Genomic DNA, 15,676 nt, shown 5'->3' with positions numbered 1-15,676 from the left:
GCCAAGGCATATGACTTGTGTGAGATTTTTGCTCTACCCCTGCACTCTCATCTCTGTTGCTTTTAATCTTTGGAATCCTAGCTTGTTGTACAGGTGTATAACTCTAGTAGGCCAGTACCTGTAAGTGTCAAATTAAAAACAAACCATTTAGTGATCCTTCACACAATGAATTAGCTGCTCTATACTGTATCAATTTCATATTAGATATAAAGCTTACTCACTTCCAGAATGGTTTCTTATGTTGTGTCAATGTTTTCATAGGATGGTAATTAGAAATTCTGAAGAGATGGTATCTTTCCAGTCAATTACCATAGGATTTGCACAAAATTTTCTGATGCCCATGGCAGGTTCTCAGAGTTGGTTTGTTCCAAGTAAGTTAATTTACAACTGATACTTGTACAGCTTCACAAACACTGAGTTCCTTTTGCTTTCCTGTACTTTAAACACTGAAAGAGTGTTAAGAGCATTGACTGGGGTATAGAAGTTGAAAATTTGATTGGTGATACAAACTAATTATCCTCCCTTGCTGTATTCCTATTAATGAGATGTTTACAGCAAATTTCTAAGAGTTTGTCTCAGAAAGGGAAACAAAAATCTATTAATGAGAGGTTTAATCAAATGTTTCCCTTATCAATTGTTAGTAAATCATAGCAACTAAAAGCACAGGCTTGCTCATCAGATTTTGAACACGTCAGTGTGCACAGTGATGCCTGAAGGACTCTGAGAATCACTTTTGATGCAATCACTACATGGTAGTGTCATTAACAAATCTTATTTCTTGGCTTACATTTGTCACATTATGTGTGAACAACAAACACTGATATATATGATCCCAAATAAGAGGTTCCTATAAATTGTTTGGTGACTACTGAATAGGCAATGCTGTTATTAACCTTTAATAATGACACCAGAAAAAGCAAATATATTCTCATATAAAGATATTTCTTTCTTTACTGATGTTACCCCCAAGAATTTCATACACAGGTTCAAGAAAAAGCCAAAGTTTTGAACTGTTGGATGAAGTTTATAGAAAACTCCACGATCATATTAAAAGTAATTTTCTATCAAATATATGAAAGGAATAAAACTAAAATATTTAAATAACAAACTAACACTTCAAAGTATTTTTTCTGCTCAGGATGCTTTTTAAATCTTCACAATGATTAAAGTTGGATAGATGTTGGTTTCCCACCATAAAGATGAGAAAACCAAGACAAAGATGGATTAATTTGCATAATAATATTCTTAACATTTTCTGGGTGATAGACTCTTTTTTTAAATTTTTTAAAAAAATTTAGTTTATATTGGAGTATAGTTGACTAACGATGTTGTGTTAGTTTCAGCTGTACAGCAAAGTGTAAGTATTTGATTATATCTATAGCGCCTCTCCTGTAGAAATGTATATGAAAATATATAAATATTTTTGCATAGAATTTCAGGTTATGAACTTATAGCCTAGGTAGCATAGGGTATTAATATAGTCAGGACTAAAACCTAGTTAACCTGGATTTCAAATCTATGATCTTTTTGTTGTCGTCGTTCTGTGTTCTATCAACTATAGCAGAGATATGCCTTTTTTCGTCTCTCTCTTAATGCTCTGTTAAGATTAAGTAGCTTTTTTCAAAACAAAACAAAACTATTGCATATTTCCCTCTTATACAATATGCTACTGAGCTATATAAAACTTCTGTAAATTCTGCACAATTTCTACCGAGGTTTCTTTTTTTTTCATGTTGCTTTCCTAGTCCCCATGGGATGTGGAGATAGCATATGCTGATATTATGGTTTCAGACTGTACAACTTGTGCTTCACACATCAAAGAACAGGAACTTAGTAAGCTGTGCCTTATTTTTCAGTTCTGCCACCAAAAAGCAATATATTAATTAGGTTTCTAAATATTGTTCTTATAATGGTGATGTTAATTTGTGGAATAGAGTCTGTATGAATTATGGATTTCATGTTTTGTTTCCCTCAAATGGTTTTGGATTTTGGATAAAGAGCAGAAAGTGGTAGAGATAAAATAAATGTGGTAAATGACACTTTCTAAAACAAAAACCTTACACAGAAACATATCTGTCCTTTGTTACATGTATGCTTTCTTTCTTGTTTTTGTATATTTTTTATTTTCAATTTGCAAGTAGTAATCTCAAACATAGAATAGCATCTTTTACTATGTTGTTTTTTCTCTAAAATAAAACTTCATTAAAAATTAATTCAAAGCTTTTATTTTTCATAGTTTACTCTTTATCATTTTTATCACTAGATTTAAATGAAGATCCTATGAATTAGAAAAACTGCAAACCCTTTTATATTGAGTACATAAACAGAATCGTTATAATTAATTTTAATACAGAGATTGAGTTTTCTACCTTTCCTTTTAGCAGTTTTGGTTGAGAGGTGCATAATGCTATAGATCTGAGGGCATGTTTGTTTTATTGGATGGATAATTCTTTGTTCTACTTTTGAGGTAGGAAGACTAAGGAATACAGAAGCTCTCTGCCCCTACAGCCTGTACTTAAGACCCTGTTTCCTCACAGCTTAAGCCAAGGGAGCAGTTTCACATACTGCCCATCCAGTAGCAGGATTTGAAATGTGCTAAATCCCATGGTCCTTGTTTCATCCTCTCGGTGAGGAAGACATGGCTTGCCTTTTTTGATGCAGTTGACTTTTTCTTGTCACACTTACTGTATCACTGCTTCTTCCTGTTGGCATCCTGATGGAGTATCAGTCAGTACAAGTAATCGGGAGTTGTGAATGGGTGTGGGGAGGAGGAAACTGGAAGGGAAGTGAGGAGTGAGGGCACATGGTGGGAGCTGCCCATCAGAAATGGTGAGGAGAAAAGATTAGCATAGTAATGGAGTCAAGGACAGTCCCCTTAACTAGTCTGTTTTTACAGTACCTCCAGGTTGGAGTTTAAGAATTCAGTTTTCGAGTTCTGCTTTCCATTTATCTTTCTCATTAGCTTTTCATTTTGGCTCTTCCCTGTTTGTCTTGCTGTCTGTCTGACTGACCGTCTTTCTTTTCCTTAACCTATTTCCTGTTTGTCTTAGAATTTCCTTCCTTTTTTCCCCTACTTCCTGTCTACTGACATTTACATTTAAACAGATCACCCCTAATTAGTAATTTCATATAGTCTGTGGAACTCTTTCCTTATTAATAGTTCTTATGGCCTTCAAGAGAAGGTCCAGCAAAAGATAGCAAATCATCTTGTGTAGCAATGACCGGTCTAATATGCAAAAATTAACTCTTTTAGTGAAAATGTATTAAAGTATTCACAGGAAACAAGGAAGAAGTCACTCAGAATTACTGTGTATGAGTAGTAATGTACTTGCAATAGTAACCTAAAATCTGAGTTAAATGTCTTAAATAAAAGTTTATTTTTCTTACATAATGAGATTAGTAGTTGATATCTGTTGTTGGTTAGTAGCTCAATAATGTCATAGTGAGTAAATATTTCTGCCATTCTTTTGGACTTTCCATAATGATTATTGCCTCATAGTCCCAAGATGGCTGCCTCAGCTCTAGGCATGATGTTCACATTCAAGATAGAAAGGAGTAGGGAAGAGCAAAAGGAATCATGTCACCCTTCTGCCCCTTTCATTAGGAAAACCAAAAGCCTTCACAGAAGCCTTCAGGTGACTTCTGCTTGTATCTCACTGGCCATGTCATTCACCAGTTCTATATCTCATGCATATCCTCCTGGCTACAAAACATGATAAAAAATGATTGCTTTGCTCTCCCACTCTCTAATGTAGAGGTGACATGTGAGAAGGAGCTTGAGAACATGAGAAAGTTAATTGATGAACAGTGTTTGCCACATTCTTTTACTGGAAAATAAGGACAACATTTGAACATGCATATACCCACATAGATAAGGTAGGAATATAAAATAAACAAATAACTCAGAGGAAGAAACTGTAATGGTACCTTACTCATGCTCAGTTTTGTGTTCATGGTAACAATTGCCCTATACATTCTCTCTCCTCTAAAGTGTGCTTGGGAATTCTTTACTTCCCAGCTTCTGACTTTGACTATAAATAAAAGCTTAAAGGTAGAGAAGACCTAATAATGAACTTGAGGAGATCAACAAGATTCCCAACCTACCATAAATTATTCTTGAAATCTTGGCTCTTCTCTGATTTCCGTAGACAACCTCCCTAAAGATCGCTCTTAAACGAGTCTGATTGTCTTTTTCTTTCTACCAATGAGGGCCACTTTTTTTTTTGGCTTTCTTATCAGGGGAGAGAGTGAAGAATGGGTTCTTAGCCACATGCTGCCTTTCCCATTTTCTTACTCTAAGACCTTACATTCTGACATACTCAAGAACTGTGGTGAGGCAGTGACTCATACGATCAGTATGAAAGACCCACTCATGCGATGCCTTAAACACTTAACAGGAAATCTGGGTAAGTGTGAGGCAATTCCATGGACCCTCCCCCAATCTATTTATTATTATTGAGCTAGGGAAGACAGGGAAGGTGTAGAAGACAGACACTGAGAGTAACTGCTAGATGTTGGGAAAGCATCTAAGGAGAGTTTACTGTGTCCTTATGCCCGCAGTTGCTTTAGTTTGTGTCTTTCTGATTCTGTAAGGAAAAAATGGATGAATTATAGGTCTGTGGTGAAGGGTAATCATTTGTTAGCTTCAGTGAGGTGTCTTGCCTTGATTGCAGCGTTCAGTACTGAATACATTCACTGCACCTCAGATCTAGTTGTTGAAATGTAAATTATGTGAAATGTTTGCGAATATATAAAAGTCAAACACACTATTGAAAGTCATGGATGGGTTGTGAAGTGGAGGCAGCAGATTTTAGCTTTAAATGAATAATTTATTAGACTTGACAGTAGAGAAGTGAACATGGCATTTTTGTGTGCCTACTATGTGCCAAGCAAAATAATCTTGCAAGGTAGTTATTTTCCATCTTCATTTTAAAAGATGAGGCCATTAAAGTTCAGAGGGACCAAAAAAATGATACAAATGAACTTATATACAAAAGAGAAATAGACCCACAGACAGAAAACAAAGTTATGGTTACCGAAGGGGAAAGGGTGAGGGGAGGGATAAATTAGAAGTTTGGGATTAACATATACACACTACTATATAAAATAGATAATGAACAAGGACCCATTGTATAGCACAGGGAACTATACTCAATATTTTGTAATAACCTCTAAGGGAAAAGAATCTGAAAAAATGTATATATATATATATATATATATATATATATGTATGTGTAACTGAATTACTTTGCTGTACACCTGAAACTAACACAACAGTGTAAGTCAACTGTACTTTAATTAAAAAAAAAAGAAGTTCAGAGGGACCAAGTAATTTGCCTAAGTTTACACAAGTGAAAGTATTCAATGTTCTATATTTGTTTTTTGTTATATTCCACAATTTAAATGTATTTAGAATTGTTCTCTTAGACATATCTGGATTATATAATTTTACAAAAGGAAATATCATGGAAATTTTATATGTCTATAACAGAAGTCCCCAGATATACACCAGAGTGGTTTCTTCCTTCCTTCCTTCCTTCCTTCCTTCCTTCTTTCCTTCCTTCCTTCCTTCCTTCCTTCCTTCCTCCCTCCATCCCTCCCTCCCTCCCTCCCTCCCTTCATTCCTTCGTTCCTTCCTTTCTGCTGATACTCATTTTTCCTCCTAGACAATTGTATACCTAACACTACTTCCCCTGAAGCCATCCCCCAGCCCATGATGACACTTAAGTGAAAAGCTGTACAAGATTACTCTTGACTTCCTAACATGCAATCTATAAACACTTACCCTTCACTGATTATGAATTAACTGATGCTGCAGCTTTGCTGTCACAGCTGATGAAAACCTAAAATTAGTGCTCCCAGGTGTGTTGTGGTAGGCACAGAGGGCAGGTACATTTTGGGAGTCCTTTGCATTTCCTGACTGTAGCTTCTTGAGATGAGAAAATTGGCAACGAGTAGATGATGCAGACATGCCAGGCAAGTCCCATGCAGCCTAGATGGACAGGAGGCCAATTAGCAACCTGTGCATGTGCTGTCCTTGGGTTCAGAGGATTTGGGTCTAGTGTTTCATCAGGCCCGTCTTTCTGGGAATCCATTGCCCTGCCTCTAGGGTTGGCATTAGATTCATTCTGGATGGTGTGCACTGGACCAACTGTGAGATCTTGTACATGGAGGAAACATTCTCTGGCTTTGGAAGTTTCTCAGATGTGTGAAATATGAGATCCATTTTTACACGGTGCATCATCTTTATAAGCTCAGTGTAGGAGTCACGGGGCAACAAGCCTTTTTTTAGTCAGAGTTACTCATGTCTCAGTTAAATGAAGGCATTTGTCTTGTTCACCTCATTTGTCTCAGCCTTTACATAGATGATTAAGTGGATATCCCAAGATCTGGAAAACAAGCAGAAGGAAATGCTATTAAAAACAGATTGGATATGGTGCTTGTCTTTACTGACAAAGATGTTCTTGCTTTGTTGGAGGAATAGGATTATTTTGGAATGCCTCCATGTCTATTTTTCTGTTCCTTACAATGCCCAGGAAGACAGGTGAATATGTATTTACCCAAATTATATAAATTGTTATTATTTCATCAATGCAGTTTTTCCTCTTGACATTTGTAGAGTGCCTGTTAATAGTTGTTATTAGATGCAATGCTTATAACCCCATAGTAAATAAGAGGAGAATTGTGTACCCTCTTCACAGGTAAGATCTTTGAAGTACAGGGTGATTTAATATGCATAGGTGGAATAATGAGGTACCGGGCTAATATCATCTACGTGAAGCAATTTAAAAGATTGAATTATTCTTTCCTTGAACATACATTTATTAAGCATCCAAGATATGCCAGATAGTGTTCAGGTGTTCTGGATAAAAAGATAAATAAGATAATAAGATACCCTGCCCTCATGGACCTCAAATATTAATAGTAAGAATCCTGTAAACAGTTAAGAAAAGTACAGTGGTCCAAGTATTGTAACAACTGACTGTGTAAGCTGGGTGATGACTTACTGTAATGAATGTGATTAGGAGTTAAACTGTGAACTCCATTCTATGCAAAAGTTTGTGTGTATGTGCATTTTTTCCTTAAGAAAAAGTCCATTATTTTAATTTAAATTGTATTTTAAAGAAATATGACACACATCAAATTAAGAACCATTGACATAAGGCATTATTAGGAATTGGGTTGAGGTAAGAAGATCTTACAGGTAAAGGCCCAGAAATTTATAAATGTTGCCTTGTCCCAGTTGCTTCTCTCACATGAAGTTGCCAAGAGAGCTCTACATGAACAGGACAAAATTAAACTATGGGCCCTAATATCTAATGCAAAACTTTCTGTTAAAGCTGCCTGGACACTTGACTTAGAACCAGATCCAAGCCAGGACTCTTTCCTTCTTAAGGCCCAATCTTACTACCATCCATCCCATGAATAAATTTGGCCAAACAATGACCTATTTTTTAAAATCAAATTAGCCAGTCCTATTCCCTTTTTGCTGGAGAGATTTACTGGGGTGGTGGTAAGGGATAGCAGCCCCTTTAATTTTGGTGATAGAGTATAGGCATGGGGTGATGCTCAGGAAACTTTTGAACAAACTGAGATTTAAACCATAAATGAGTTTTCACTGAAGAAACAGTGGCAAAGGATGGGTTTGGAAAAAGTCTGGTGGTAAATGTTTCCCTGCCTCAGAAGTATCTCTTCTTCAAGTGATGTCTAAAATATTTACCTCTATTTAGCTTGGGATCTAGAATGCAGTTTTGATGGCAGAACAAGATGTGATTGGTGGATGACTTCTTTTTCAGGCTCTTGTTCCTTCACTTTGAATCTGGCTATTGGGTTAGGAAGCCAATCATGAAACTGGTTTCTGAGGTAACATGAGGTAGACAAGATAGGTTTAGGTGTGGGGAGGGGACCAGCATCAGTGCTGGTGAGTCAGTGGATGACACTGAAGAATGGTTTGGAGGTCATTGATGAATCAGTCAGCACTTCAGGTGCAAACAAAAGAAAACTCTGGCTAATTTAAGCAGAATTAGGAGATAACTAGCCCAGCTAGGAATGAAGGATGGGTGTGCAGCAGAGGGCCCAGCTGTCAGGCCACAACAAATCTGCCTAGAATGCTACCCCTGATACCTCATCACTGGAAAGTATGCCCATCTGCCCCTTCCCTATGTTATGTCCACCACCAGCACCATGAATCCTTGATCTGTGAGAATCCCATGTCTTTGTGTCCCTATGTTCAGATTCAGAGTCCTGGGCAGGGACCTCCAGTTGATAGAGTAACCTGTCTGCCAGAGGAAAAGAGAAGGGGATGCTTGAACCTTTTTAGCTTTTGTAGCATGAAGAAGAGTCCTGTCTTAGCCAAAATGTGTGCTTCCAAGCACATCCTTGAAAAAGAAAGAGAATTCAGGTACCGATCAGTCAGAAAAACATCATAGATATCAAGTACAGTTGGGAAGCCGTTGCTTCTTCCTGAAATCTCAACTGTGTTCCTCTCTTGTATGTTGACCAAACTCAGGAACAGTGGAGGAATCTTTTCAACAGACCCATGGAATCCCAAGGCACTTTTGACAAGCTTGAAAGTAAAGAGACAAGTGGTATTGACAGCAGCTGAAACTGTTTGATTTGATCAAAGAGTGAGTAGGCCAAGTCTGCTGCTGCTGGTGCCGTTACCTCAGAAAATTCACTTTATTTAAATCTACCTCAGTATCTTCATCAGTAAAATGAAGGCGGAATTTCTAACTACGCTTGAGATATCCTCGTATAAAAATTCATTTATTCATTGAATATTTATTTTGTACCTTCTCCATGCTAGTCAGTATTCTAGGCTTTAGGTAACAGTAGTAAACAAGGGTGAAGGTCTCTGCTTTCTAGAGCTTGCATTGGACTGCATAGGCGCTCACTTTGGGGAGGAACCAGATGGAGAGAGTGAGAATCAGTAATTCAGTTTTGGATATACTGAATTTGAAATGATTATTAAGCAATAGAAATGCGTGGATTTCAGGGGGAAAGAAAGGACTGAAAATATAATTTGGGGCTTTATAAGCATATTGTGTGGTATTTAAAGCCATCAAATAGAATGACATCTTGCAAGTTGTGAGCACAATTTGAGAAGGGAAGAGAGCTGAGGGCGTAATCCCAAAGTACTCTAATATTTAGAGAGCTCTCATGAGAGAAACCTTGAAATAAGCAGAGAATGAGACTCCAGTGATATAGGAGGAAATCTGGAAATTTACAAAGAAAGTGATTCAAGAATTAAGGAGCAGCCAAACTTGCCAGATCTTGCTGATCTGTCAAGTGAACCATTCATTGTCTTTAGCAAGATGTGGGCCACTGAGGGGTTCAATAAATGCTCTTGCAATCAAGTGATAATGATGAGAACCCAATTGAAGGGGATGGAGGAAAGAATGGGAGCTGAGAATGTGGAGACACAAAGTATACACAGCTCTTCCAGGAAATATTGTTAAACCAGTGATGCTAGATGATGTTGCCACCGTCTCAGATCTCTTCTCATTACCTGTCTTTGAATTATACGGTCCAGATTTAAAGTGCTCAGAGAAAACAATGTATTAGTTGGACCTAAGTGCCATGTCTTTGCCCTGAACCAGGGACAGGAAGGATGAAGTTCTAAAACAGGAGGTGGAGTCCTAGTTCCCAACAATACTCAAACAAAGGGGGAATCTCCAAATTAGAAGAGGTTATTCAGATGTGGATCACAAAAAGTTAATAAATGTCCTCTGTTCTCTCCATTGTATCTCTTGAAACCATTATGATCTCCCATTGTAGCTACAACTACCGTCATTTTTTTAAAATTTTTTAATTTAATTTAATTTTTTTATACAGCAGTTTCTTGTTAGTCATCAGTTTTATACACATCAGCATATACGTGTCAATCCCAATTCATCCTACTACCATCCCCCCGCCCCCTGCAGCTTTCCCCCCTTGGTGTCCATATGTTTGTCATTTTGACTATCATTCTTTCTCACCCACTCATTTTTTCTCCTCCAGCCGCTGTCTGTTAGGCACCATTACTTAGATTAATTTTTATTTACAACTCTGATCATATCACCACCTTCTGTAGAAGTTGTAATTTCTCTTCGTTGTCTGTAGAATAAAGTCCAAACTCCATAGTTGAGAATCTAAGGCAATGCATGATTAAGTCACAACTATTTCTTTCTAGTCTTTTCTGATATCTTTTTAAGCATTTCTTGGTCCAGCAAGACTGAATTACTGTTTAATGTGCATTTTTGTCTTGCATAGTACTATTCATTGTCCTTCTTGAGATCGTCTCCGTATCACTACGATTCTACTTAGCCTTCTAGAATTCTACAGCAGGTGGAAATAATCCATCATTTTTCATAAATGTATGTAGTATGTTAACTAACAATTTGTTATATGAATACACATGTGTGGGGTGGGGAAGAGTCATTGTTTTCTAAGCTGCATTTCAGTTTTTGTATTGCACAATTAGATTACATATTACTTATATTAGTAAACAAATAAGGTCTTCTGGCTTGAAGCTTCTGTGTCCAATAGCCCTGTAGAAAACGAAAACGCTTCTCAGACTCCCTAAGATTTCTTTGAATGTCCAGGGGGCTTATGTTTCTTGTTCACTTCTGCCTCTGGAGTACTGGAAGCTGTCTTTTCTAAGCAACATTTATTCAAATATGAAACTTAGACCTTCTCATTTCTCATAAGATCAATCAATTCATCAAATGTTCAAAGTAGAAATGAACTGTACAGAAACAACCACCCACCGAACATGTATGTGATAAGTCACAAGGGGGGGTGTTCTGATTTCCTCAGCACACAGGCTTAGTTTAAGATTGTTGATTAGACATTTCTATCCTTAAATATTCTTGTGGCTGTCCTACAACTAAAGATTCTCAGCTAATTTCACCCCCTACTTAGCAACTTCCTTTCTGGAGCTTTCTGAATGAGTCCCTTCCTTTCATTATTCTACTTTTCAAAGGCATTTTAACTCTATACTCAATTACCAAGTATTTTAAAGCACCTGTGGTTTGGAGCTCATCCGCTATACTAAGTGGATTATCCAGGTACATTTTCAAAAATAGTTCTCTTCCCACAAGTGCCTATTAAGTGTTAGCTGTTAAGATTTTCTTTTTCACCTTGTTATGTTTTTGTAACACCCTTATCTCTTTTACTAGGCAGCACATTCTCAAGCACATGCAGACAGAATCTTATTTATGTGTTCCCTGGGGTCCAGCACAGTGCCTGACACAGCAGGCATCAAACGTGTTGAGTGAGTGTTTCTTCCAGGTCTAAAATTCTATTTTCCTATTTTTCCAAATAGTTTATTCTAAACTCATAAAAATACTTATGACTATGCCTATTAATTGTTAATAAGTACTGATTATAGAATAACTGGTTGAATAAATATTTATTTAAAAGGAATGAACAAAGATTCCCAATCCTAGTGGATAGGACATCAGATTGTGTTGAAGTCAGAGTCAGGGACCTTGATGTTTGGCACCAATATGGTGGTTAATCTTTGCATTAGTTTATATTTGCCGTTACTATTGCTTGTAAGTAAAAGTCCATCAGAAATCTTCAGGCTTTAAAATAAATAGATTTATAGGCCATTGATACCCCATAGCATTTATGCGGAAGCTGCTTTGACTATCTCTGTTTGTTTCCCCAGGGCATAGCAAGTCTCCCCCATAGGATAGTATTACCTTTGGGCAGGCACTGTCCTTTGTTCCATATATAGCTCCACAACACTTAGATGTTCAATAGATTCATTTTTTATATTTATTTTTAAAATAAATTTATTTATTTATTTTTGGCTGTGTTGGGTCTTCATTGCTATGCGCAGGCTTTCTTTAGTTGCGGTGAGTGGAGGCTACTCTTCGTTGTGGTGCGTGGGCTTCTCATTGTCGTGGCTTCTCTTTGTTGCAGAGCACAGGCTCTAGGTGTGCGGGCTTCATTAGTTGTGGCACACGGGCTCGGTAGTTGTGGCTCTGAGGCTCTAGAGTGCACGCTCAGTAGTTGGCACACGGGCTTAGTTGCTCTGCGGCATGTGGGATCTTTCCGGACCAGGGATCTAGCCCCGTCCCTAGCATTGGCAGGCAGATTCTTAACCACAGCACCACCAGAGAAGTCCCAGATGTTCAATAGATTCTTATTAAAGTGAATTGATTAGAATTGGGAAGCTTCTCTGAACCTTTTGGTATTGACTCCTGTCTTTATTCCATTCTAGAAGTGGCTAAATCTTTCGTGTTCTCCAGAGACCAAGCATATACCCAGTGCTTCAAAACAAAGACTTGCTTTTCTACCTTCAACGTTGAAAAAATAGAAACAAACCTAAATGAAAATGAGCCAAACCTATAAAGATAAAATAGCGAAATATCCCTTTTTAGATGAATCAACAAAAACAATACTCTAAAGACCAAGGTATTTAATCAAATAAATAAATCAAATGCTAAGTTAAATTGAGAGCCGTCAAAGGGAAGCAGTTTTTCAGATCTTTAACAAGAATGAAAAATTGAACCATATGTCAAAAATAGGAATGTTTTATCTTTGTATAACATAGCAATGTTTCTCAAAATGTGGTCTGCATAAGGAGTAGTTCAGGGAGGGAGAGCTATTAGGCAAGAAACAAAGGAGCTATTTAGGCAGAGCAGTGCCTATGATGGAGAGGCAGATACTCAAAATTGAATACAAATGCATTGTTTTGAAACGTGTTAATAAGATCCATGAAAATAGAAGACTAGGCGGTTTCTAAAGTAGAATTTACTTTGCTTACTCTAATAGATAACAGAGATATTTTAGAAATGTTTTAATTCGCCAAAGGAATAAATGTGCTTAGTACCATTATGTTGCCTGGAATATGGAAGAAAGCTCATGGAATTTATTGTCAACCATGTGGTTTTGAATCCAGATTTACTACTTACTACCTGAGTAACACAGGGCAAATGGCTCATTCTAGCTTGAAATTTAACTTCCTAATATATGAAATAAGGAGAGCAATACATTCTTCAAAGGTTTGTTGCAAGTATTATATGACATAACATGAAGGTGATCTAGGACAGGAGTCAGTGAACTTTTTCTGTAAAGGGCCAGATAATAAATATTTTAGGCTTTGTCCGCCTGCCAATGCAGGGGACACAGGTTCAAGCCCTGGTCTTGGAAGATCCCACATGCCGTGGAGCAACTAAACTCATGCACCACAGCTACTGAGCCTGCGCTCTAGAGCCTGCAAGCCACAACTACTGAGCCTGCATGCCACAACTACTGAAGCCCACATGCCTAGAGCCCGAGCTCCGCAACAAGAGAAGCCACCGCAGTGAGAAGCCCGCACACCACAATGAAGAGTGGACCCCACTTGACACAACTAGAGAAAGCCACACGCAGCAACGAAGACCAAATGCAGCCCAAAATAAATAATTTTTACAAAACACAAAACAACAACAACAACAAAATAAACAGGCAATGGCCCAGGTTTGCCTTGTGGGCCACAATTAGCCAACCATGACATCAGGCAATGATGGCTGTTGTATTGGCAATCCTTATAAATAAACTAAATATAAAAAGTGACCCAGCACAGTTGCTGCCACATAGAATATCTTGAATAAATGCATTGAGTCAATCAGTCAGTGAAGATATCAGGGAATGAATATGACCTGGTAAGTGTAATTACCATCGCCAACCTCACCACTTAATATTTTGTTACTTCACGTTGTTATTTTTTGTTGTTTTTATGAGCTCATTTGACAGTTTCTACTAATGTTCCAGATATAAGAAGGCAACAGTACTTCAGTTAGAAATTTTCTTAAAATGATTTTTTAAACCTTCTTAAAACAATTGGCTTAAGATACGGTGTTTAGAAAGCTCAGTGCTTAAAATAGGAGGAAGTCTCCTATAACATTCTTTTCTAAACAGTGTTCCAAGGATGACTATGTACGAGGAAAAATTGATAGTGTTCTGTAGTAAAATATTTTTGAGAAATGCTGTGTTAAACACAATTAAACAGATTTCTTTATTACAGAAATTCCCATAGGTTTTGATGTTAAAACACGTGGAGGAATACATTCTGTACAGTTTCCCAGATATTATTTAACTTTTTTCACATACCTATTACCATCTTCCAGAATATAGTCTTCAGAGAATAGTATTTGGGAAACACTGCTTTACAACATAAATCGTATGAATAGACACCTCAGACAAGAAACTTAGCAAGCCCGAGGGGAAAAAATCCTAACAGTTAATTGTTAAAATTTCTTCAGTTTTTCATTCTGTCATTTTTTTGGTAATCATTTAGTGTTTATTCAGTTTAAAGTAGAGCTTTATTCCTATTCCTATTCAAAAGTCGGGGGTAGCTTTATGAATAGAAAGTTTAGATACTCTGAAATAAATGGCTGAAATCTTAGGCTCTTTGTTTCACATCTATAAAATCTTTCTGAGTTTCATGGGAAGATAAACTTTTATTTCCAAAAGGAACTTCAAAGTTATATGAAGGTAAAAGAAGAGCTCCAGTGAGTGAACTGGAGTAATATTTGGTAATAACCTGCAGGAGAGCTCATCTGAATTAGAAAGAGTTGTGATAGATCTCTTATAGTTTAGGTCCATAGAGGTTTGAAATTGGGTTGAAACAGCCTGGTTGAAACTAATACTCTTGCATTAGAATCATTTACAAACTTTGATAATGGATTTTATTTAACAAATGAAGAAGATGAATCATTTTCAGGCAACCCTCTGTGTATCTAAGGGCACTATGCTTTTTTGACTGTCTCAGAAGCACTAGAAAACACAAAAGAAGTATTTCAACTAAATGATTGCTATAAATTCAGCATCACCAATCACCAATATTTCTAGTATAGGGTTTTCCTGTGGTGTTGGTAGCAGAAAGGAAAACAAATTATTTTATAAGTATTGTGAGGCAAAAAATAACTACATTCTACTTCCTTCTCACCCCCACAACACAGACACACACATACACACACACACAGTTATCAGAACTTCTTATAAGGATTTTCTCTACAATAGTTTTGTTTCTTCTTGTTCAAGATCATCCTGAAACAACATCTTCTATAGAACAGTGGGACAAGAATTTGGATCTGTAATATCTTCTGATAAATTATATGTATTTAGTGATCACATTAAATTATTGCATAAAGTGTATATTTGGTAATCTGTACTTCTAAAGTGCTTGGTACTAAGTGCATACAAGACATTCAATTAATATCTACTTTTTAATATAAATAGGTATTGACTGATATGACTCAACCCAAATTTAACAATGTTGAACCACTCTTTAAAAATGTGAATTACAGAAAAGGAATATGGAATAAAAAGTATATGCTCCAAAATACTTATGGGTGATCTGAGTTAATTAGATGGTTATAAGCCAGGCATGGTTAATATACATAATTGCCTAATGTTGCCTAGTGTATTGGATTGGCCAAAAGGTTCGTTCGTTTTTTTCCATCAGATGGCTTTAGTAGGACTTACTTGTCTTTAACTTCATTCGAAACAATTTTGTTAGATTGTATGTGACAGCTGTCATATCAACATGCATTTAAAAAAAGACTTATCAAAATTGGTGAATTACTGTGTAGCCATTTTAATATTGCAGATGGAAGAAAAAAAGCAACATTTTCGGCATATTATGCTTTATTATTTCAAGAAAGGTAAAAATGCAACTGAAACACAAAAAAAGATTTGT

Source organism: Globicephala melas, chromosome 4 (genome assembly GCF_963455315.2).
Source record: "Globicephala melas chromosome 4, mGloMel1.2, whole genome shotgun sequence".
NCBI lineage: Eukaryota > Metazoa > Chordata > Mammalia > Artiodactyla > Delphinidae > Globicephala > Globicephala melas.
Note: the sequence above shows the minus strand (reverse complement) of the source record.